At 42.8% G+C, this 26,680-nt stretch overlaps 1 protein-coding gene and 1 long non-coding RNA gene across 2 annotated transcripts in view; one reads left to right on the top strand and one right to left on the bottom strand.

The window, feature by feature from the left end:
• The window catches only part of LOC146833470 (uncharacterized), a 200,072-nt gene extending 191,358 nt beyond the window's left edge, over positions 1 to 8,714 (top strand). The window contains exon 3 of the long non-coding RNA XR_014960243.1: positions 4,975 to 8,714. This is a non-coding gene — a long non-coding RNA (uncharacterized LOC146833470). The remainder of the gene's footprint in view (positions 1 to 4,974) is intronic.
• DMC1 (DNA meiotic recombinase 1) overlaps positions 1 to 26,680 on the bottom strand; it is a 703,667-nt gene that overhangs the window by 162,192 nt on the left and 514,795 nt on the right. The window lies entirely within an intron of this gene.

Below are 26,680 nucleotides of genomic sequence, written 5' to 3'. Positions count from 1 at the left end.
TATGTTGTCTAGAATCCCGGGAAAATGAATAGCGGGTGGTGACAGAAGTCACACTGCAGTGAGGTTACTCGTCTGTTGGAATAATACTGAGAAGCTACATAGGGCTGGCAGTGTTAAACTAGGGACTATTTCGTATAAAAGTAGAGTGTGAGTGATAGAGGGTTCGCTGGTGAAACTTTGGTCTTATTTCCCAGTAGGGGTAACAATGAAGGAGTAACAGGTTCTCCCGAGCTTTAATGAAGAGTAAACAGGGGTTTTATTCGTAGTGAAAAGGAGTGAAATTGAAATGTATCCTTTGTTTAGTGGAACAGACAGAGTAGCGAATGTTATGTTGTTATAAATGAAGAATTTAATGAAAAGTATTAAGAAATAAGTTGCTGTATTACCTTGTAAAGACGGGGTCAGTTGATGGAGTTGTACTGACGTCACAGAGAGCCGCGCTGGGATTGGTTGAAACAGCGGGCGTGAGACAGAAGCAGATTGTAAAGAAGGGGTCAGTACTAAGGAGTGGATACTGACGTAGCAGAAAGACCATGCTGGCATTGGTCAGACCGTGAGTGTGAGCCTGAGCCCGATTGGTTGATAAATAGAAGCCACGCTAGAATTGGTGAGAAAAGAATTGTATGTTGAGTCCTGATTTGACTGCGGGTGTGGGTCGTGCTGATATAGGACGAGATGTAGGTAATAGAGCTAGAAGATATTCTGAAGACTCTTTCCTATATCGCCCATCTCAAATGTTAGGAAGACGAAAGAAAATGACATTAATGAAGAAAATTTAAAAATTCTTTAAGAAAGACAAGCATGTATTGACTAGAGAGGGAATTCCTATTCCACCACCTAAGACGCCTGCTTCATTTATGATGATGGAGAAAGGATATCACACGTGTGTATGGTTGGAAAATTGGGTGGAATATACAAAACGTGATGGTGTTTTGGTTTTTCTGGATCATGGTACTGTTAATTTAAAGATACTTCACAATTTGAGAGATAGAATGAATATGTTAGAACCAAATCCTAGAATGACTCAGTATAAAGCTTTGGAAGAATGGGAGATTGAGGCATTTGATTGTGAAAAATTCAGAAGTGGTCGTAGATTTAGAGGATTTTTGCCTAGACATCCATATGAGTCAAGTAGAGATCAAATGAAGCGTTGGAGAAGAGCTGTAGTGACAGAGGGTTTATATCCAGTGTTAATGGCTGAAGAACAATCAGGAAGCAAGTGTAAGGAGAAAACAAAACCCATGAATGTGACAGGATATGGTGAATCAGATGACGAATAGTTGGAGGAAATTCTAACTGAAAATCCTCCACCGTACCAAGAAGGACCCAGTAGAGTCACCCCAAGTGCACCGGTAATGGGAACACCCTTATTTCCTCAAATTTTACATGATACATCAGTTAATAGGGTGCCTCAAGATAAAGAAAGAGAAGCATTGAATGAAACTAGGGAAGAAGTAGTACAGAAAATAAGTCAACTGAATTTAAATACTAAAGCTTTGACAGTACCAGTGACTATAGGTCCTTTTATCCCATTATATGGAGATAAAACGAGTTGCCCAAAACCTCAAACTGTAAGAAATCTTTTAAATAATCCCAGAAAAGAGGTAGTAAAGCTGATGATCAGGCTAGTGAGCGCGATTCAGTCATTTCATTAATGGACCTTCCAATAAGGGAACCTTTAATTGAAACTCCGAACAGAGTCATGCCCGGAAATTCGAAAGAAAGAGGGTCTATGGTACCTTTAGGAACTAGAGACTCAACAGCGGTCACTGCAGAAGATTTGGAAAGATGAGCACAGGGAATAGAAAAACAAAGCTCAACACCAAAGATCTTAGATATTTACAGATTGAAAGTGGAGTTGGAAGAGACGATAGCTGGAAATGTGGGCATAGAAAAGTTGAACCTTTACAATGATGAGGAGTTGTTTATATGTAGGAGTACAACCAGAAATGCAAAATTGTTTCATGAGAGATTGACAGTGGTTGCTTCAGAGATTGGAGTGGATATAGGGAGATCAAAATTATTACCGAAACCATGTAGAGTGGAGTTTACTGATAAGGATTTGGAGAATATGAATGTGTCTGGTAAAAGACTACAGATAAAAGAGTTAATTAACATTTTGCAGAAGTGGGGAGACATTGACAAGTGGAGAACTAGGTGGACAAGAAAGAAGGAGGAAGCACAAGCAAAAGAAGCATCATCTGCATTCTTACTAAAAGAATCAGAAAAAGCAGAGAGATTGTGTCCCATGAGAGAGGTTCCTGATGGTGGATATGTTCCGTGGAGCAGACTGGATATTTTGTCATTTACAACCGATTTCCCTAGGTTAAGAGAGAAACCCGTTGAATGGTACAATCAGGTTGAAAGATTTGTGAAAGGTTCAAATGTTCTGTTGAAGGATCTGGATGGTCTGTTTGATATTGTGGTACCTGCTGACTTATGGACAGAGTGTAAGATCACAGTTGATTGGCTAAGTGAGGAGTATGCTATAGACTCGAAAAAAAGGAGCACCCTCAGAGGAGCTGATGATGAAATATCCAAAAATCAATAGGAGAGTGGATCACTAGTCCCAAAAGAACCAGGGTGTGCAAAAGGCAGTATAAGGTACTGTTAAAAACCCTCAATCACGTTGTACAGAGATCGATGTTAGCGGTATATTTTCATTCTCCGCTTCGTTATTTGTAATGTGACAGCATCATCATTGGGTTTGTTGTAATGCTTTCTCCACCTGGAGAACGTACCACTGGTTATGTTGGTAGTGATCGTGGATAAAAAGAGTGAATTTTGGTGAAGTGATACGTGGTGAAAAGGATATATTTAAAAATCCCACAGAGCCAGTAAAACATCTTTAATTATACTGGATGTAGGAGGATTTTGTAAGTCTTCGATGTGCACTCAGGGGTGAGTTAGGACCCTGTGCATTCTAAAAAAGTGTTGATAAAAAAGGTCGACATGTTTCAGCCCTTCTTATGCCCCGGAGGGTCAAGCGAGCTTTCTTCAGGACCTAAGTAGTGAAAAAGACCTGAATATTCACAGGATCTTTGCGGTGAGGAGAGTTGGGTTAATTAGTCCCAAGAGTAACTGTTCATTTGAACCTATAATTGTTGTTCCGAACAGTAAAGGTGGGGGAGAGAGTAGAAAATAGACCTTGTTAAAACACACATTCTGTCTTGTCATATGGAGTTCGAAAGGTATCAGATGTAATGATACTATAATGTTATAAACTTTATTTTTTATTGGTCATTAACCCCACGGTTTGTTTTAGAAAAAGAGGGGGGGGGCGGGGGGGAAGGGGGATGGGGGGGAAGAGACTAATAGGTCCACATGCGTGAACGTATCAACGTAATTGAGATAACTAAGCAGTCATTACATCTGATACCTTTCTAACTCCGTATGACAAGACAGAATGTGTGTTCTTCTGCTTACACTAAAAGAAGGGAATATTGCCATTACAACAAGTACTTTCTGAACCTCGTATGACAAGATGGAATGTGTGTTCTCTTACTAGTATTGAAAGGAGGGACGAATTTTGCCACATACAGTGAGGACACTTTTTAGTGTCTCACCCCGGTATAAGAAACAATTGCCATTTTTTAGTTGTTGCAGACACGAAAAACGTCTGAGGAAAAACTAATAATGCTTGACTGTTTGTTTTCTGTTTTTTATCTTAATGAAACCTTCACTGTTTTAACAAGGTCTGTTTTCTACTCTCTCCCCCACCTTTACTGTTCGGAACAACAATTATAGGTTCAAATGAACAGTTACTCTTGGGACTAATTAACCCAACTCTCCTCACCGCAAAGATCCTGTGAATATTCAGGTCTTTTTCACTACTTAGGTCCTGAAGAAAGCCCGCTTGACCCTCCGGGGCATAAGAAGGGCTGAAACATGTCGACCTTTTTTATGGACACTTTTTTAGAATGCTCAGGGTCCTAACTCACCCCTGAGTGCACATCGAAGACTTACAAAATCCTCCTACATCCAGTATAATTAAAGATTTTTTACTGGCTCTGTGGGATTTTTAAATATATCCTTTTCACCACGTATCACTTCACCAAAATTCACTCTCTTTTTATCCACGATCACTACCAACATAACCAGTGGTACGTTCTCCAGGTGGAGAAAGCATTACAACAAACCCAATGATGATGCTGTCACGTTACAAATAACGAAGCGGCGAATGAAAATATACCGCTAACATCGATCTCTGTACAATGTGATTGAGGGTTTTTAACAGTACCTTATACTGCCTTTTGCACACCCTGGTTCTTTTGGGACTAGTGATCCACTCTCCTATTGATTTTTGGATACTTGAGACAAGGAAGCTGAGTGGATCAGAAGTTCTTCCTTCTCCCTCCAGTTTGATTATTTTAATATAATGATGATGAAATGTCACCAAGTAATTACTTTTCTGAAAGCGAAAATCCCTCCTAAAGAAACAGATTAGGTAAAGATAGATAGAACTCAAGAGCCAAATGAGTCTGTACATGCATATTATGAGCGGTTACTGCAAGTGTTTAAGCAGTATTATGGCTTCGAGAACATTGGTGATAAAGATATAGTAAATTTTGTGTATCGGTTTGTGTATGGTCTGAAACCAGAGAATAGTCAGGTTATTCAGCAGCACATGTTGTGTTGGCAGAGTAAGACGATCGACGAAATTTTGAAGTATGCCAAGTATTGTGGAGATGACATTGAGGCGAGGTGTAGAAAGCTAAAGGAGAAAACGATGTGGGTACAAGTGAAATTGGCAGAACAGCAGGAAAATAAACTAAATACCCAGACTGATAATCGGATGAAAGAGCAGAATCAGATGATCAAGCGGCGAATGGTGGTAAAGTAAGAGGACGAATGAATAGAGAGGAAGCGAAGAAGAAGTTTCCTTGTCATGCGTGCGGAAAGCTTGGACATTGGAAGAACGAGTGTAAGAATACTCAGAATAATAATGGGCCAAATTTAAATTTAAATCCACAGATGCAGAATGAAGTGATTATGAATCAGCCGCAGCCGGTAGTTACTCCACAGTATCAGGTGCCACCAGCTCCTATGCCAAACTTTGTGAACACTCAAAAATACAGTGCGAACGCCAGACTTCACGGAGAAAGTGGTAAGAAAAATTCTGTGGTTACACAATATTTTTTACAGAATGATAATGACAAAACGGATTTTGTGCAATGACGGTGCCTGAGGGAGGAGGAAGAGGAGTGCGTGCTTGGCGCATCCTTGCCGGTAGATCATTCAGGACCATTTATTGATGGGAAAGTGGAAGGTAGTGATATCACTTTTCTGTTGGATACTGGAGAATCTATCCAAGTTGTAGGAGTGTTGAATCAACAGATTTGAACCCCAATCACAAATCCAATGGAGGTACATATTGGAAAATGTAAAGACATGCATCGGTTTGTAGTTTGCGATTCCAGTCCAGTAAATCTGTTGGGAAGAGATCTATTGTGCAAAATGAACTGCACGATCTACTGTACACCAGATGGTGTTGCTTTCCAAACCCCTGATGATGTTATATACGAAATGATGTTAGCTAAGCAAGGTACTGAAGTAGATGAGATGTTTTCATTGATAACCGAAAGTGAATTGCCAGAAGAGTTGAGAACCACAGTGAATCCAGAAGTGTGGGATTTTACAGGAAAAAATATTGGGCTGATGTCAAATGTAGATCCAGTGAAAGTAACGGTGAAAGAAGTGTTATATTGCATATCGGTGCTCTAATATAGGTTCAGGGAACATCGTACACTTTGCCTACATCAGCTCCTGTTATTTCATATGAACGAGCCTTATAAGGAAATAACTCCAAATAAGGACAGAATGCCTTATAGGGACATCACGCCTTATAAGGACTGTAGCCTTTTATGGACTAAACCTTTCACCTAGTTCCATGCCGAGGGTGGGTTTTTCCCAATCGATATTGCTAAGACGTCATCCTTAGCACATATGAATAATTGATGAGTATACTCTCGAGGAGGTATGATTCACCTCTCCCATCGACGCATAAGGTTTAGGGCCATATGCATGAACACATTTTCTTATAGACACAGAATGGGCAAAACCCTTTGATGCATCTGGCCCTTAATCCCCAACGTCATCCTCATACTGAACAATGGGTAATACATGTACATAGAATGTATAAATGCAGCACCTCTTGCTATCAGAAGGCAGGAGGGACCCGAGACTTCAAGGCCGACACACTGACCAGAGACGCAGCGGCTCTGGCATGACATCGCTCCAGCTGACAATGGTCTAACAATCCCTTGCGGGGTGTCCAGCACAAGTCCAGGACGAAGTCCCACATTCTGACTATCCAGGTATGGGGGTTCGACTCAATCCTAGCAGGATTCTTGGCTCTTAGATTATAGACTATTGGGCTTTTAGGGTCAGTAGCCCTTTCACACCTACGTACATGCTAGGTACATCTAGTCAGGCATCTTAGGAGTATGCACTTTATTTTTATAAATGCATTTCATATTAAAGTATATGTTTGTGACTATTGCAAAATGGTAGAACATTATCATTTATTTTTATTCACTGTACTGCTGGTTCTATATCTCTGCTACTGTGGTACAGTTGTAACAGCACACTTATTCTACATGACACTACTACAGTACAATAAATTCTTATTGTAAAAATGCTTGACTGTTTCTTCTCTGTATCTGTCTGAGAGCAAAATAAGCAAGCACGAGTGACTGGGCGAAAAGTAGTATATTGTTTCCACGAGTCTGAGATTATTGTGTTCTGAGGTCGCAGAAACGAATCTCTCTGATAATAGGAGATTCTAGTAGCACTACGAGCTAGCTAATGCGAAAACAGGCTAACATATTTGGTGGGGGTGTACAGAGTCTGCCACCAGGCCCTCAGTTTATGTTATCCGCAAATGCGTAGGTCCTGCATAAAGGGTACTATTGGAACTACACTACATGGCGCCCAACATGGTATATTGATGACGCACTTACTCAACAATAGAATCTGAGTAGCCCAGTCATGCTTATTCTCAAGACCCTACTTACAAAACCCAGAGACGTCTGGAGTAAGTGGGCAAAAAAAACCTCCCACAGCTGAGTAGGCGAGATGTCCTATGTATTGGCTGTTGGTTAAGTAAGCTTGAAAGGACAATATTCCCAAAATTGTGCATAAAACCTTTGCATACAACCTTTTTATCCTTTCCTTGGACAATAATTCCGTGTCTTAAACACGATGGCGGACGAGGAAAGAGTTTTAAACCAGGGACTGAATCAGTCTGGTGAGGTCGATGCAGATGCAATAGAAATTGCACCCAAAGTAAGACAAACTTTAACAGTAAAACTACTCAAACATGGGTTACAACCCAGAGGAGATGTAGTAATATTCGTGATAGAGGCGCACAAACATTTTAAAACAGAGGTATTCTACTCATGGGTTATATTCCCAGCAGCCAATGCTGTAACAAAAACTTTTCATCATTACATACATGATGACATTCCAGCGGTCTACACTCCTTTTGAGGAGACTGAGATTCCGCTTACTTTCCAGGAACATATTTTCTGGTTTGATGGCGCCCTACCCCACATAAAAACAAGAGCAAGGCTTGGTCCTTTAGGGATTCCAGGAGCAGCATGGTCGATATTAGCGAACTATGCACTACATCCAGACATTGACACAATGCCACAGGATGAACTACTTGTTCAACACAAAGAGTTGATAAAACTCTACAGAAACATGACACACTTCGTCTTGAGGACACTGGCAGTTCAACCTACAGTAATTACACCTACTGCAGCTCCTACACAGAGCTCAGGTAGTAAAATTACTCCACAAACATTACACGCGGTAATGGGCCAAGTGCCCACAAAACGTGAACAAATTCCTTTACTGGGTAGCTCAGAAAATAACCCAGTTAGAAGCAGTATTCCCAAATACCACACCATTTGAAAAACACAGAATGTTAACAATCTGTTTGCCCATGGGGATTACACCACAGTTAGAGGATTGCCCCTCTTGGGGTACAGTATTTGCTGCCAGATATACCAGAACTCATGGTATTCCTTCATTAGCAGAAGAACCAGATGCATTAAGACAAATACAAAACGACTATGGAGCAGAACCTGCCCTGAACTTAGGGGATGAAGTTGCTAAACAACTATGAGGAGGTATCAGCCATAATACTAGCTAACATTAAAGGGGAAGCAGCATCAGTGGCAATCCGCCAACGCCTAAGGGAGTTCTCTCCATTACAACAGGAGAATGAACTACCCAAAATAATTGACACTGTGTATGCAGAATTAGGCAGGGATAGTTTGGGGGGAAAAGCTTTCAAACCTCAACTACAGGGCAGTCCTGAGAAGGACACTTTTAAACAGGCACCTACTTCTTCTAAGAAGAAGTGGGATAGTAAAAAAGAAAACTCTAAAGACAAGAGATCTCAGCCCCGAGGTAGGTCTCCTCAGCAGGAGCACTCTGAAAAAAAGAGGTACAACCTTAGGAATAGGGATAACATTAGGAAACCTGACAGGTATCAGGATACTGATACACATTCATTTAGTTCCTTTCAGGGCTCGAAGAATGGCTACGAAAGAGAAGGATGGTCAGAACACAGAGAGGAGCGCACACAGTCCAGAGACAAGCAGCGCGCTGAAGACTTTTTTTTTTTTAAACCTTTATTTTTGTATTTTCATCTCAAGTAATGAACATCACATTGTTATTGAAACGAGAAAAAAATGGAAAAAAAATAATAATAATTGAGGAGACGTACTTCAAGGACCATGAACATTACATTTTGTAACAGATAGTGCATTCCCACCCAATATCATGCGGGGACATTTTTCAACATAGCAATCAGATGAATCTTTACATACATATCCCAGTCAGGTGACCATTGAACACGAAAAGTGAAGGGCAGGCAGAATCATAAGATTCTGTACATACATATCCGCAGACAGGGGAAGGAAACAATTTCATACATAATGCGTCAAGGCACATCGTGGGTGTGGTCTAGCAAAGATGACAAGGCAAGGAGGGTCCACGCACAAAGACACTGGATTAGGGGAACAACACACATCTGTGCCAGCGAAGGAGAGTAGTGCCCGCAAGGAATGCCCGTACAACACAGTTAAGCAGCAACTTCCAGAACAGTAGTGTCCGATCCCTCTGCATCCCCTAAAAGAAGGTAGCTTTGTAGTGGGCCCCAGATATCTCTAGGCCTAGAGGCAAGTGGCAATGTCTCAGCGTAAATGTTGGATTGTTCCTGAAAGTAAAGCAAGTCGCCTAGCCAAGTCTTGAATTTCGGGGCCCTCCCCCTGCCCCAGCGACATGCTACTCTACGCTTTGCCAGTAAGAAGGACAGTGCCAGGAACTTACGTTGTGGCTTGGGTATCTGCGCAGTGTAACTTAAAAGCGCCACCCGTGGATCCCTCACTAGCAAGCTGCCCATAATTTTTTCCAACGCCACATGGACCTGTTCCCAGTAGTCCTGTACCCCGGGGCACTCCCACGCCAGATGGAGAAAGTCGGCCTCTGGCCTCCCACACCTTTCACAGCAATCATTGTCAGATAGTTTGAACCTGAATTTCTTGGCCGTGGTATAAGATAGACGATGTAGGAATTTGTAGTGTATGACTCGGTGCACGACCCTGCCCCAGATGACAATAAAGAAGTCAGGGGTGTCAACATTGGGGCCGTAGCAATTAACTATAGTTACGGAATCTCTACCCAAGCGGCCCCATATTAACACATAACGTCCCTGTGGATCGGTCAAGACACCCGCCAATGCAAAGGGAGTTCGCTTCTTTATCAGGATACCTGTGCCCCTAGCATACAATGAATATGAAGAGAAGAACCTGCCATCTGCCCACTTGCTAGCGAAGGTACCCGGGGGGGGGGTGGGCCTATATGAGTTTCCTGGAGCAGCGCCACACTTATCTGTTGCCGATCTAAATACGCTAATATCTGCCTACGCTTCCTCGGATCTCCTAGGCCCCTAACATTCCAGGACATTATATTCACTGAGTGTCTATCCACCCCATCCCCCATGTTCCACCGTGATATAATAACTGTTAGTGCACCACATTACGTAGTACCACAACTGGACAACATGAGAAGCACCATAAAAGGAAATGAGCCCCGAATTACGTCTACCATGAAGTACGTTAATCCAAATCCATACCATCCCCACCCACTGAAGCATCCCAATCATGCCAGCACTAAACATCCCGCCCCCCTCCCTTCTACCCAGTAAACAACTAGTGCTACAAACTATAACGGTCAGTGACCGGGTCTCGATTGAGACAAAAAGGGGGCTCACCCGTTGGAGGGAGAGAAACAACTAGGTGGTCCACGGGTAACCCTTCGCCGTTCCAGGAACGCCTGTGATGTCAAAGACGTCCCCTAGTAGGCTTCAGGGGTGCCTGGTCAGTTCAGCCGTCACGCCCCCATGTGGAGAGTTTCTTAATCAATCCAAGAAATGCCTCGTTGTGTCATGGATCATATGGTAGAGGCACAGTCCATTCAGCCGCAGGACCACATCCGCGCCAACGAGTAAGTGACCTGCTGAATATCCAACAGTCGACGTAGTTATCAGTCCGAGGAAGGTGACTGTGATCTTGGCGAGCCCGCCTGTGTAGAGGATGCAGCTGCCCGTTTCTTAATCTGTTTAAGGAAATCCTCGACCTACTGGGGCTTAACGTAGATCATTTGTTTGCCCTGATATGTGATCCGAAGTTGCGCTGGATAAAGAAGGGCATAATCAATTTGAGCCTGCCGCAGTTTTTGTCTCACTTGGAGGAATTTGCATCGTTCCTCCTGGACATTTGTGGTGAACTTCGGGGCACATTGTGAAAGAGCTCCCTTCAAAATGCAGCTGTTTCGGTTCCCTTGCCACCTTCAGGGCCACATCACGATCCCTATAATTCAACAAGCGCGCTATAATGGGACGGGGGGTACCGCCTGGGGGCAGTCTCGGTCCAAGAGAGCGATGGGCCCTTTCGACTATGAAGTGGGGAGATAACTGCTCCACCCCCACCACCTCCAGCAACAATTTTTCAATGTACTGTTCCAGCCTGCCTGTGTTGGTACTTTCCGGAATGCCAATCACGCGAATATTATTTCTCCAACTGCGCGCTTTGATATCCTCATTTTTCACGGCTATTATTTTGAGCAGCTTGTCCATCTGTGTGACCGTGTTGCGGAGGTGGCTCGTGGTATCTTCAGTCTCTGATATGCGATGCTTGGCTTCCTTTATTCACGTCTCGTGGCCCTCAAGCTTGTGGACCATCCCATCCATTTGCGTAACTAGAGTATCCATCTTATCAGTCATATTCGTAAACCCCTGTCGTACTTCTTGTAGGATGGCCTGCATGCCATCACCCTGCGCAGAATTAGAGTCCTGTGTTGAGCACTCTGAGTCATTAATCACCTCTGTGGTCTGCTGCCATGGGCCTTTTTTTGCGTCAAGTGTAAGGCGTGGCTGGCTCGTGTCAGGTTTGCCCATTGCGCCTTGTTAACAGTCTACTCCCAATGTGTACTGTAGGAGGGTCGCTGGTATCAATGGCAGGGGGGGAGGGGGGGAGATAACAGTCAGCGTGCACCCAACATAGCCTTCAGGGTGCCACCCAGGAGGTGTAGTTGGGGTCGCCTGGTCCCCCGTCCTCAATTCTCCTGTGTCCCAGTAGTGGTGCCCCCAAGCCTCAGGGGACACACATGAGCCAATACATTAGCAGTGTGATCCCTCCTACGCGGAAAGCCGCACCGTCCTGTCGCCCAAGTGTCACCGCCTCAAATCCTCATCCCAGGGTTCAGGATAAATATTCAGCGCTGTGAAGTAGCGCTGCGCTTCCTCCATTATCAGTGCCCGCCACAGCAGGGAGCCTCCCGCGTGCCGCTTTGATGTACACCGCGCTCGTCACAGGTGGACAGCAAGGGCACACATAAACTATGGTCGCCACCTATGGCCGATCCGCCACCCGTGTGGGACCCCAGGCCCGATAGCTGCTGAGCCGCACACATGTAGTCCACCTCCTCGCAGCGCACTCACTTGGACCCTCTGTGTCGCAGCCAGCCTATGCTCACTAGCCGCACTGTAACGGCACTCACCGCAGCTCCGTCTCTGTCTGTGCAGCGCCACGGCCCTGTCACCACGTGGGCGCCGCGGCACTTGCGTGCCAACTGTGCCCACCAGGCAGCTCCACGCCGCGCAGTGTCTTTTTACGGGCACTCACTCCGAAGGCTGCAGAGAGAACGTCCCACGATGAATTGTCCCCAAACTTAGCGCATGGGTGCCCTGGACGTTGGGCTTCACTTGCCGCCGTATTTCAGGGAGAGTACTTTGTTGAAGGCGAGGATGATTACAGGATTTCTGTGCCAGGCTGCGGGAGCCTCACACCACGGCGGCCATTCCGCTCGTGCGCCACCTAGCGCCCACCAGCGCGTTGAAGACTTTACTTCTAAAAAAGAAGATAAGCAAAATCCAAAACCTCAATTTAAGAAAAAGAAAGCTGATGGTCTGAAAATCAGACATGCCCAGAATTCTGAGGACACAACTTCTGAACGGGGAATGGGCTCTGACGATGCTAGACAGTGCGATAGAAGTAACAATAGCTCGCCTGAACCTGAAGGAATTTCTGGTGACAGCGGAGTTGAATGATTACATCACAGTGGAAACACCAGACACCAGGGTGAGCGTCCCACATAAGCTATTTGAAATAACTCTCCGGATGGAGGGGGACAAGCCCAGGAAAGTAAAAAGTCTTTTTTGGAAGAACTTATCATCTGGTTATGACATCCTGTTAGCAGAACAAGATTGGCTGCCTGCATTCGTAATAGAGTGCCCTAGGGGAGAAAGTCGAATTTTTCCTGCATTTTCTGACCACTTTCCCCTTCACCTTAAGCATACATATGCACAGGAGTGGGCAGTAGTCCAAGCCCCTGCATTGTACAAAAATCACGCAGGGTGGGATGAGAACTCAACCTACCACGTGATTCCATTAAAAGTTTCACCTATTGCTCAGAGCCAATACCCAATAGAGCAAGAAGCTAAAAAACAGATAAGGGAGGTCTTAGATCAAATTATCAAGGGGTCATTGAAAAATGTACTTCTCCAATGAACAATCCTTTGTTTCCAGTTTCTAAACCAGACAATACATATCGTCTAGTATTAGATTACAGACATTTAAACTCATGCACAAAGACATTTGCTGTCCAAAATGCACATAGTGCCACAATAATGAATAACATTGTGTGCAAAAAATACAAAACCACACTTGATATCTCAAATTGATTTTTTTGGCAAAATATAGCGCCTAAAAGCAGGTATCTAACAGCCTTCAGTGTCTTAGGGTCACAACGACAATTTTGTCGACTTGCCCAAGGGTACTAAAATAGCCCGGGGTATTTTCTGCAAGAGTAACAGAGTTACTTCAAAATTTTGATGAAGAAGCGTTGTCCTATGTGGATGATATTTATCTGAGTGACGACGACTTAGAAAGGCACTTGACCAGGGTAAGCACCATTATTATGGGATTTGCCGCAGAAGGCTACAAATTCAATTTAAAATAATCGAAAATAGCCCACCTCAATGTCCTATTTTTGGGATATGAGCTGTCAAGTGAAGGCAAAAGTCTGGCAGCTAACTTTTTAGAAAAGTGTCGCTGCTCCAGCCTCCAAAATCATTGAAAAATTTACAATCAATACTAGGATTCCTAAATTTCGGCAGAACATACATTTTAGATTACGCACAGAGGGTAAAACCTTTCTATGAATTAATCAAACCTGACTTTTCAGCCAGAGATTGGACACAAGAACATACTAATATTCTTTGTTTACTCCAGGAAGACATGATTGCTTACAAACACGCGTAAACATACGCCACTTGGTGATCCGAATAATTGCGGGTCAAAGCGGGTACACTTATTTGACCTTGAATGAGGCAGAAACTTTACCAATCGCATACAAATCATACCTGTACACAAATGCAGAAATGCATTTCACTTCAACAGAAAAAATCCTCACAGCAGTCCAGACTGCTGTGGCAAACGAAAGAGCACTGGCTCAGGGCAAACGCATTATTGTCGTAACTTCGGTACCGGCTTTAGAAGCTTTTACAAAAGCCAGCTTCCTGAATGCAAAAGGGTTACATCCAAGATGGATACAATGGCAACAGATGTTGAATACAGATTTGATCCAAGTTTAAAAACTCAAGCATTCCTGCAATATGAACAAGAATATCCTCTACCAAATGAAATCTTGCCTTTAGAACGATATGAATATATTTTTTACACTGACGGATTTGCTCAACCGGCGATAGGAAGTAAGCAGCAATATTTTTCGGCATGTGCTATCGTTAAAGGTTGCATGCGTGATGGCAAGTTCCATCCTAGCTGCACACAAACGCACTCTCTAGGAGACTGCACTGCGCAGTTGGCAGAATTAAAAGCACAGATACTGGCACTTGTAAATACAGATAACGAATTCCCCACACTAATTGTGTGTGATTCTTTTTTACTGTGTACAGTCGTACAATAAGTACTTAAAACATTGGGAACAAAACGGGTTTAAGAATGCTAAATGTGGCACAATTAAGCATAAAATGCTATGGGAACGGGTAGCAGAATTGAAAACCGAGCTATCGAGAACTCACGTGATCCATACACTGAGTCATCAACGTGATGGCGTTCACATTGAAGGGGATTCATTTGCTGATGAAGCCGCAAAGGGGGCTATCCACACTGCTTCCGTATCTGCGCTGACTCGTTCGAAAAAGAGGATAGACGGATATATAATGGCAGCTGTCATTGCATCACGCAAAGGCAGCACAGCAGTACCTAAAACATTTCCACTCAAATACTCCTATAAATTAGATGCACAAAACATTCCATATGCTCATATTCCTGGAGTGGGGGATACAGTAATAATAAATATATAGATCGTAGGCAAGGTTTAATACTAGCTGCACACAAGGGTTTGGGCTCTGCGCACACAGGCGTTACAGCGACTATTTCTTTACTAAAACAGCGCTACTGGTGGCCAGGGTTATCCCAGCAAACTAAAGACTACGTCTTGAAATGCGACATCTGCCGGCAGATCAAAGGCTCCACCGTTGCACGGCTGATAAAACGCCATTACTAAAATCTGACAAACCTCTCGCATGTGTGTACTTGGACCACTGCGGCCCCTTACAAACAGACGAGGCTTACAGGTATATCATGGTTGCAGTGAATTCATGCTCGACATTCCTATGGGTATGGCCTCAGAGTACTGCTGACGCTCGAACTGTTATAAAAGATTTGCGAGTCTGTATTGGTACATACGCAGTTAGCACGTTACACTCTGACCGCGGCCCTGCATTTAGCTCTCGGGCTTACAAAGAAGACATGGAAGGAATGGGCATAGCATTGCGGTTCTCATCTCCGTATCATCCTGAGGGAAATTCTGTTGTGGAGAGAGAGAAAAGATACTTAAAGCAATCTTTAACAGCTAGGGTATTAGGCAAGGGCAGTAGTTGGGTCACGCACCTTTATGGGGTACAGTGGGCATTAAATAACCAGTCAAGAATCTCTCTTGGGGGTGACCCTTCATATGAGGTCCTCTTTGGGACACAAATGTGGGTACCTGATCTTGATTGGGAAGGCGCAGTGGCGGATGAAAAACCATTTGACATCCATGATCGTTTGGCTGTTTTACAGGATCTAAAAGAATCCAGGACAAAACAAAGCAATGTCCATCTAAAGCAGACCGCCACTGCGGAAGTCAAGGTAGTCACGGCAAGACCTATCTGGATCCCAAAAGTCAGGGATCTGGTCAGAGAGAAAATTGTGGACAAAAAGGAATTTGGACCCTCTTACAGAAAACCTGTACCAATTCTTGCAGTACACGGAACAAGAACTGTGCTGCTCCCGCCTCTTGCCGGAAAAAAGGAGAAAAGGTTTGTCTCAATAGACTTAATCAAACCACACTATGTGGCTGATACTAAACAGCAGGCCTAGTGGGCTCCGATGTAGCAGACGTACTCCTCTAGCTACAATCCAAGAAGTTCAAACAGAAAGACTCATCACGTTTGAAGAGCCACCTGTAAGGAATGAACGACTAAGCAACAATGCTATGGAACTTGTTCCACTTGAACCAGACATTCAATTTCTAAATGAAAAACAGAATAATTCACAAGTTGCAATTAGACCTAATACAGATGTCTACATCAACATGCCTCGTCAAGAGGAAAAGGACATTTCAACTAATCCCGATGCAAATCCAACAATTGATCGAACTGCTTCTGGCTATTTCCTTTACTTTGATATGTTTTCACTGGATCCAAGCAAGCCGGAAACGACGCCAGCCAAAACACCATTCAAGCAAGAATTAAAGAACTTTCTTCTCTTTCTTCAAAATACATACCTGGTATCACCATGGATTGAACTCTGGGTAATTTCTGGGATAATGTTTTTTCTTTTATGGCTAGGTTTAGTATTGACTTTTAGTATGCTTATTAATGGACATTATATTCAACAAGATTCCACAGCCGGAAAGGTCAACATCCTTCTGAAGCCACACACATCATCACATTGTGAACGAAGAGACTTATAATCAGTGAACATCACAGCTGTTCCCATACTGGATGGTATAGTATGGGACAAGGTTGATTTCAACATCTTCGGCTTGAGTACATTTTCTGATGAGTGGGACACTGAAACAGTTAATAACATGTTATCTGATTTAGAGAAAACTGCTGCATTTTCTAATAATGAAATGTTAGAAGGTTCATTAGATTATGACAAATTGTACTGTTATCAACATTTTAGTCATCATTTCCTGCACAAATCCCTTTCACCTAGGAATGTCTTTGAATACAATCAGTGGGAACATTGTCCAACACCACCAAAAACTAGTTCACAAGCGTTTGTACGGAAATTTGCACACTTTTCAGGATTTAATACAACTGATCCAGCCTCATTTTATTATAAGGTTGTACCAACATCAGCACTGAACATTATGTTGACAAACACTAAACAGATTTACTCTGCTTCCTTTTTAGCCCAATTCTCTGAACTGGGTTTCGACCTATGGCAAGGTGAAATTGACACAAAATCGATTTGGGGTGCAAAGGACTGGTAAGTCCAGGTTACAGAGGCACTATTTAGAACATGCCTCATTCCACAGCAGATGATCTTTTTAAATGAAACTGTGCAACAGACATCCTGTCTTGGAATAGCCAAGATAAAGGACATGAACGCTCCAAGGTTACCAACACATGGGTGGCAGAATTCTTCTATAAAGGAAGGGGCAACAGTTGATGACATACTAAAGTACAATAGATCAGACCCAAATTGGAAGGAGTGGGTGGTTTGGCCCTTACACACAAACACATGTCATGAACGGTTCCTGTACATCACCGAGGGACTCAACGTGCATAGGCCAGACCCACGTTATGTACAGAGAGAACATCCAGGGGTAGTGACATCCGATAGTGTTGGGAAGTTGTGCCTAGAATGGCTAGAAACCTCAACACTTGCAGAAGTGAAACAACACTTATCTTTACTCTCACAAGAAATGGATCTTAGGGACTTTTTACAGGGACCTAGGAAACAACGTCAAAAACATTTCATATATGCAGGCATTTATGCTGCCTATAATGAAATTTGGAAGATTTCCCAAAAAGAAGTCGCAGAGAGAATACGGGAAATAGACCGTATAAACTTAGAAAAAGCTTTTGCTGTGGTGGATAATGGGTTAACAACTTTGACCTCCAGAATATATTAATTGGGCAACGTTGTATCTTCTGTTATTGACATACTGGAACAGGAATTAGCCATATTACAACACGGCCAATCACAGTTACATTCTATTATGTTATAGAGCTGGACGCTGCAATCTTTGCGTGCAGGCCTTGTGCCTTGGCGTTTTATAAACAGTACGTCTGTATTTTCAGGATACAATCTAACTGATACACAGATTGAAATGGCACAAAGGGGAGCTAAATTTCCATTGCTGCAAATTGAAAAACTGGACAGACTACCATTTACAGTAGCTGAATTACCATCAACTGAGTGGCTAATCCATGGCCAAATCACTCTCCCGGTCACTACATTTCAGTTTCACTATTGCCTTGAGCAAAGGCAGGCAGTTTTTCTTAACAATGAAATCAATAGATATAGTGAAGACACACAAGAATAATTTAACATGTATATTGCGTGAAGAAGAGAAAGTGTTTTTGAATTTAGTTGAGGAAAGGAGACAGGATTTTAAAAAGAAAGCTGCTAGACAGAAAACCCATGTACCACCATGGGCTGGGAAAGAGGGAATTTATACAACTGGGAAGGCTCATGCTGCGATGTCCCTGGACTCTGTAAAGAAAGGGAAAACCTGCCTCCATAGGTTAAAGACGGACTATAATAACGTATTTATTGGTTCCAGTGAATGTGAACATAACTTCCTAATTTTGGGAGGTTGGGGACTAAAAGGGGGAACTGATCCAGTATTTCTTGGGGTTTACTACGTGTCTGGGAATAATGCTTATTATAAGTTGCCTGCACGGTGGTACGGAAGCTGCTACTTTGTGATAGTATTTCCGAAAATGTATCATGCAAAAAGAATCACTGGAAACAATGAAAACAGTAGTCGATCGTCTCTCAACTGATACTACTGGGGGTTTCTTGATGATAAATACAGAAATGGTTGCACTTAGGTCTATGGTTCTACAAAATCGACTTGCGCTTGATATATTGTTAGCAAAAGAGGCCAGAGTCTGTAGAATGCTGAAAGTTCAACATTGTTGCACTTACATTCCTGATAAAAGTAAGGAAATCAGAGGGTATATTAAGAATATTACAGAACTTCATGAAGATTTGAAACCACTGGAGGTTGACAGTGTATGGGAGGGACTAACAACAAGTATTTCTTCAATAGGGACTTGGTTTTCTGATTTAAAGAAAAGTATTTTAGGTCAAATAATTCTTCCAGTATTTGGTATAACGATAATAGTTCTAACAATAATGATTTGGTATAAATGTTGCAGAAACAAAGGAGAAAGAAGAGAATATAAAGTGAATGGGAAAGGAAAAAAAAGAGGGAATATGAGGAGATACAAATGGAGGAAATGAAAGGGAGGATATACAAAAAGATGAAAGATTTAGAAAACAAAGATGAAAATAAGAAAGAAAAAGAGGAGAATGAGAAATGCTGAAATTTGGCATCTGAGTAGGGATAGGTAATTTTGTGATGGCTCAAAATGCCATCAGAGAGGGGATTGATGGAGCAAGGACTCATAAAAAAGAGACTTGCTTGGAAGCAATCCGCTCCTTTAACTCACTAACAAGTTATTAAAAATGTTTTGTGTAAAACTAATATGCACCACATGAATACGCGGGTTAGTGAAGCTTGCTTATGTGTTTACTAACGTGGATAACATTAACGATGGACTAAAACTGCTTTAAACGGGTAATCTTTACTGCGCATGCATCAACTACATCTACGTAGGATAGCGAGCTATCGCTTGGAGGGAAATTCTTGCGCATGAGCAGAAGACACTAAAATGGAGTCTTGAAGACTCGCGTGCATGGCATCTGCTTAGCTGAAATGAAAACAAGCTACTCTACTAACGCTAATGCTGGAAAAGTATTAATAAGTAAAGGTGAATAGAGTAGAGGTGGGTGGTATACAGTGCGACCACTTTATATGTGAAATTAATATTTGTCTTTCTGACTTTATCACTAGTGCGTAATTGGGCCTCTCATGTATAACTGAATGAAGCTGAGTAATGAGAAGACTGAAAGTTAACCCGAAATGATGACTTAGATATTGAACGGGAGCCAAGGACACAAGTGATATACTCTGAGAACGGACGGTGAAGAATTCAACGATGAAGATTTGCATTCAGAATTTTAATAAATTGTTGCAAGAGAAATGTGAATGCGTGTGAGAACTAACAATTATGGATAAAATTAAGGGGATGGGTTTGCGAACAATAGTAGAACTGAATTTAATGACATGTAAGCATGGTGTGATGGAGTTTCCCCCCATGCCTGACCAATCATAGTTTGTATTTTTACGATATTGAAACTTTAGTGGGTGGAACATGGAAAACGAAAGGTATAATTAAGATAGCCTTAGTTAGTTAGTCAGAAGATGAGAGAGAGAGAGCGATGCTGAGAACCAGATGCCTTGAGTCGTGCTACGGGAGATGCTGGGAGAGATGCTGTGAGATGCTGATGAAGAGCGGAATGCAGAACTTGAAAATTAACTTTCTATCCTAATTTAATTGGGTTAGATCAGAAGACCGCGGAAGAATCTCGAGGAGGAAGAGAGTGTCAGAGAGGGGTGCGGCGCAATTGTTGTTATTCTAGAGAGGTCAACTATCCTGTCCTGAATCCCGTCCTGAAGTCTTTGTCGCCTGACCTATCCTGGGGGATCCTTACCAGCTCCTTGGCCAGGGGGTTGGTCTTTCACACCATTCTTGGTAACTATAATTTCACGTTATTTGCAGATGTTCTTTTCTCTCTGTCCTCTCACTTTCCGAGCATTAGTTATTGTATGCGTCAGAAGTATATATTTAATGAATTTAATTTTCTCTCCGAAAAATGATGATGACTGCACTGTATTTTGAAGTGGTTCACATGCATTTAATTTAGATTAAGATTCAAAACGTTCCTAAGTCTGTGATTATTTACTTCAAGGTATAGAAAAGTGAGAATTATGTTAATTATCACCATCAACTAGTTCAAATAATGGTCCATCGACCAGAGGAAATAACTTTTTGATCAGTGAAGGGTTGGTTTGAGATGAATAAAAGTACCAAATACCTAATCCTGATTATTGTGGAAAATATAAAACTTTGCCAAACCAGCGGTTTACTCAATTGTGTGTTTACGGGCCCAGGCAGTAGAGTATCTGTTTTTGGTACACCGCTGGATCAGTTTTCTGGTAGCAGAGTTATGGTTATTATTGACTAGTTTGGTGATAAATATTGATTATTGATTTATATTTAACAAAAGAGTTAGCGTCTTGTCTTATGTTGTCTAGAATCCTGGGAAAATGAATAGCGGGTGGTGAAAAAAGCCACACTGCAGTGAGGTTGCTCGTCTGTTGGAATAAAACTGAGAAGCTACGTAGGGCTGGCAGTGTTAAACTAGGGACTATTTCGTATAAAAGTAGAGTGTGAGTGATAGCAGAGGGTTCGCTGGTGAAACTTTGGTCTTATTTCCCAGTAGGGGTAACAATCAAGGAGTAACAGGTTCTCCCGAGCTTGAATGAAGAGTAAACAGGGGTTTTACTCGTAGTGAAAAGGAGTGAAATTGAAATCTATCCTTTGTTTAGTGGAACAGAGTAGCAAATATTATCATGTTGTTATTAACGAAGAATTTAATGAAAAGTATTAAGAAATAAGTTGTTGTATTACCTTGTAAAGAGGGGGTCAGTCGCAGGAGTTGTACTTATGTCACAGAGAGCCGTGCTGGGATTGTTTGAAACAGTGGGCGTGAGACAGAAGCAGATTGTAAAGGAGGGGTCAGTAGTAAGACGTGGATACTGACATAGCAGTAAGACCGCGCTGGCATTGGTCAGACCGCGAGTGTGAGCCTGATTGGTTGATAGATCGAAGCCGCGCTAGGATTGGTGAGAAAAGAATTGTATGTTGAGTCCTGATTTGACTGCGGGTGTGAATCATGCTTACATAGGACGAGATGTAGGTAGTAGAGCTAGAAGATATACGGAAGACTCTTTCCTATATCGCACATCTGAGATGTTTGGAAGACGAAAGAAAATGACATTAATGAAGAAAATTAAAAATTTCTTTAAGAAAGACAAGCCTGTGTTGACTATTCCACCACCTAAGATGCCTGCTTCATTTATGATGATGGAGAAAGGATATCACACGTGTGTATGGTTGGAAAATCGGGTGGAATATACAAAAGGTGATGGTGTTTTGACTTTTCCGGATCATGGTACTTTTAATTTAAAGATACTTCAGAATTTGAGAGATAGAATGAATATGCTAGAACCAAATTCTAGAATTACACAGTATGAAGCTTTGGAAGAATGGGAGATGGAGGCATTTGAGCGGTTTACTCAATTGTGTGTTTATGGGCCCAGGTGAGTATATGGTAGTAGAGTATCTGTTGTTGGTACACTGCTGGATCACCACGGTACATATAACAAGTAGTAAATAGTAAATTCCATAGGCTATCATGGAGGTAAGCATGTATTCAATAGCCTATCAGCCTCCTTTTACAAAAAGAACCAAACTCAAATCACGACCAATCAGCAACCAGCGCTCTCTAGAACCTTCCCACGAGAGGCTGAATCCCTCAGATTTTCCACCACAAGTGTAGTTAGTACTGTAATGCAGAGGAGCCTCTCCGGGGAGGAGGGTGGGTTGCATATGAATCTATGAAAGATTCCAATACTGCAGTTGCAGGTAAGTAACTTATTTCTTATCCAGTATTGGGGTATCTTTCATAGATTCACATGCCTGAATCAGAATAGCCAGCAGTTCCGTATATATATATATATATATATATATATATATATATATATATATATATATATATATATATATATATATATATATATTGAATGCTACGCAATATGACAATTGTACTAATTGCGTTGTGTTATATTGTTTTGCACACATGTTGATATTTTTGCACATACAATTGGAGGCAACACAGATCATATCTGTTTTATCAGTTGGGGTTATGACTCCGATAGCGTATTCCGCACTTTGTTACTATCCCCCAAGGTCTATTTTGCACATGCTGTATTTGCACCACAGCATTATTTGCACAGTCTGTATGGCTAGGTTTAATCAATTGCTAAATGTCAATAATGTTACAAACATTTTAAATTGTCATGAGATAATTAGTCAACCGCTATTTATTATCTATCATATATTATGCAATGTTACGACTGAGTATGTTTTCCATGTCTATTGGCCCCACAGTCACGTGATGATCACCTCTTTCACTTTAAATTCAGTGGCTTTTCTTAACAGCGTCATGTGATCAAGGCCTTTCTGAGGCCGAAACGCGTCATGGCAGTGCTTGGTGCCTTAATGGAACAATAAAGACTTTTTGGAAAAGTTCGAAACAGTCCTTTCATAAATTGCTTTACGATTCTTGAGGACCATAAGGACGGACATTTAGATGATCGTCTGTATCTAGATATAGCAGCGAGGTGAACTTTAACTGATGAGTGTGCCAATCCAGATTTTGCTAAGGAAAGCAAATAAGGCAAAACTTCTCCTGAAGCGGAGAGGAAAGAATGCACTTCATTACGCCTGCACCATAGACAAAAAAGCTTCTACTTTAGTCTGTATGTCTATTGGTGCTGTCAGCACGGGATCTAGTAATTATGTCTTTGCATTCTTGTGCAATGGTCAGATCTTTAAATTCAAAGAATTCAGGAGCCATGCATGTAGCTGCAGAGTAGCTGGCTCCGGATGACATATTTGGCCTTGGTTCCTGGTCAACAGTTTTGGCAAGAGGTGGATGGACTGAGCTTCCGACAACAGGAGAAGTTCCGTGTAGCAATGTTGTCTGGGCCACCTGGGGGCTATTAGTAGAATGCAACAGTGTTCCCATTTCATTTTCGTGAGGACCCTGGGTATCAGAAGAATGGGGGGAAAAGCATATGCCTAGATCCTTGACCAGCGCATTAAAAGAGCATTCCCCGAGAGTTTGGGAGAAGGAATCTGCTTGTGCAGAATTGGCATTTGAAGTTGATCTGGGTCGCAAACAGGTCCACCACTGGTTTTCCCCAGACTGCAAATATTCTGTCCAGTTGGTTCTGTTCCAGTTCCCACTCGTGGCAACTGCCGTTGGTTCTGCTCAAAGCATCCACCAAGGTATTCCGAAGGCCTGGAACATGCTCCGCTGTTAGGGAGATTTGGTGGAGAGTCAACCAGTTCCATAACAGTTGGGCGTCCTGTGAGAGAGATAGGGATTTGGTGCCTCCCTGCTTGTTGATATAGAACATGCTTGTGGTGTTGTCCATGCGGGTCAACACCGATGATCTCTGTATTCAAGGAAGGAAAGCCTGAAGGGAGAGAAAAATGGCTTTCAACTCCAACCTGTTTATGTGCATTTGACGTTGAACAGCGGACCACTTTTCTTGAACTTGCAGGTCCTGTAAGTGTCCTCCCCAGCCTTCCATAGAAGCATCTGTTGTTACCATGTAATCTGGAATAACTGGGAGAAAGGATAGGCCCTGGGACAGATGTGATTTTTGTGCCCACCACTGGAAAGCCTCTTTCATATATGGTGTGATATTTACCACGTCGTTGAAAGATCCTGTGGTTTGAATCCATTGGCATTGTAGTTCCTCTTGGAGAGGCCTCACATGCAAGCGAGCCAGCGGCACTAAATCGGTTGCTGAAGAGAGCATTCCCAGCAGAAACTTGAACACATTCACAGAAACTTACTTTTTTCTGGGAAGTGTGAGCGCCAATGCTTGCAACCGTTGTTGTCTTTCCTGGGAGAGGAAGGCTTTGTTCTGAATGGTGTTCAAGCTGATTCCCAGAAATGTAATTGTCTGACTTGGGAGGACAGAAGATTTTTGGTAATTTATTGAGAGCCCCAGTTTGCGGAACAGGGTTAGACAATCGTCCGTTGCAGCTTTTACTAGATGAGCTGATGGGGCCTTTGGCAGCCAATCGCCCAAGTATGGGAATACCTGATGACCTTTGTTCCGCAAGGCTGCTGCCACAGGAGCCAGAAACTTCGTGAAAGTTCGTGGAGCTGACTTGAGGCCAAATGGAAGGACTCGGAATTGATAGTGGGTACCAGCCACTGTGAACCGGAGGAATTTCCTGTGCTTTGGATGTATAGGGACATGAAAATACGCATCTTTTAGATCCAATGAAGTCATGAAGTCGCTGATGTTGAGGCGTCTCGGGATGTCGGAAAGCATGACCATACTGAATGTTTGACTTTTTAGGAATTTGTTTAATTTCCTGAGGTCTACGGTAGGCCTCCACTCCCCCGATTTTTCTGTGAATAAGGAAGAAGCGGGTGTAGAAACCTTTCCTTCTCTGAGGAAAAGGGACCTTTTCTATTGCCCCTTTCTGGAGCATGATCTTTGCTTCCTTTTTGAGTAAGTGCAGACGAGGCGGGTGCGATCTCCTGGGAGAGGTATTGGGAGGTATTTGAGTAAATTCCAAAGTGTGGCCATAAGAGATGAGATCTAGGACCCAATTGTCTGACGTGATGTTGTACCACTGGTGGATATGGTTGGAAATCTTCACACCAGTTGGGGAGAAATGAGAAGCAACTGGTACCCTGTTGTAATCACTGCTTGTGACTGGAGTCACGGGCTTGAGACCCTGGCTTTCGTCTGGAGCAGTGTCTACAGAAACCAGCTGTTGTTGGTTGGTGGTAGGATTGTTGCTGGTATCCTTGGTGATATTGTGGCTGGTATGACTGGTAAGTCTGGGCACGTTGGTAATTTACCTTGTATCCAGAAAAACCACGGCCTTGAGCTCCCCGAAAGGCACCTTACGGTATAAGAGTACCTAGCGCTTTGGCAGTATCCGTATCCTTCTTAATTGCGGTAAGCGCCTCATCAATGTGACTGCCAAATAAGCTATCGCCATCGTATGCCATATCAAGAATTTTTGACTGTACTTTTGTGCGGAAGCTTGTTGCTCTTAGCCACCCCTAGCGCCTTAGAACGGCTGCACAAGCTAGCTGATGGAAACTTGTAGTGGCAATGACCATTGCGCAGTCTATGATTTCTGACGCTGCTCTTTCGCCTTCCGCAAGGATCTTATTGAACTCCTCTTTGTTTTCCTCTGGGATAAGGTCTCTCATTGTGCCCATATCGGACCACATTTGCCAATCATAGCGGCCCAATATGGCTAAAGCGTTAGAAGCTCTGACTGAGATTGCTGCCATTGAGGAAAATCTTTTTCTAATGGAGTCGAGACGTCGACCATCCTTATCCGGTGGAGATTCAGGCTTGGGATGACCCGTGAGACATGCAGGAGAGTCCTCTGGAGCCCTATATTTTTGATCAAGTCTCGGTAGCACGGGAACCACCGAAGCTGGCGTCTTCATTACTTTGACACCCTCTTGCCAAATGTGATCAATTATAGGTATTGACATGACTGTCTTTCTTGATTGCTCTTTAAAATCATACAGAAAACAGTCCGACTGCTGTACATTTGTGGGCAAGTGGAATCTGGTGGTGGCTCTGTCCATAATATTGTGGAAACCTCCAATATCCTCCGGAGGTGAGTCTGAAGGACAATGAGGTGGAGGGGACGGTGTTGGTGCTATATAATCATCCCATTCATCAGTGGGCGGAGGAGGATCATGGATTTCTCCCTCCTCAGGCTCTTTCTCAGAGGTGGTAGGATCCTCTCTGGGAGGTAGAGGAATTATGGGAGGTGGCGTTAACCTGGGTGTGGCAGGAGGTGGTGGTGGCGGTGATTGAAGAGCTACAGGCGGAGGTAGGGGCACTGACACATTGTCCTCTTGAGGGGGAAACCTCCTTTTATAATCTGCCAACATATTTTGCAGGTCCACTATTAGTGTTGGAGGAATTTGAGCAGGTTGCTGCCTATGCTGTTGAAGGTATCTGTATTGATGATACTGAGCATGAGGGACTGGATAGTGTTGATAATATTGTTCCTCATTGTCATAGTCATCGTCATCTTCTTGATATTTTACATTGAGCTCAGAAGGGCTATGCGCAGTTCCAAATTGGCCCTCATCCTCAT

This window comes from Triturus cristatus, chromosome 4_2, assembly GCF_964204655.1.
Source record: "Triturus cristatus chromosome 4_2, aTriCri1.1, whole genome shotgun sequence".
Taxonomy (NCBI): domain Eukaryota; kingdom Metazoa; phylum Chordata; class Amphibia; order Caudata; family Salamandridae; genus Triturus; species Triturus cristatus.
This window is presented reverse-complemented; position numbering and strand designations above follow the sequence as displayed.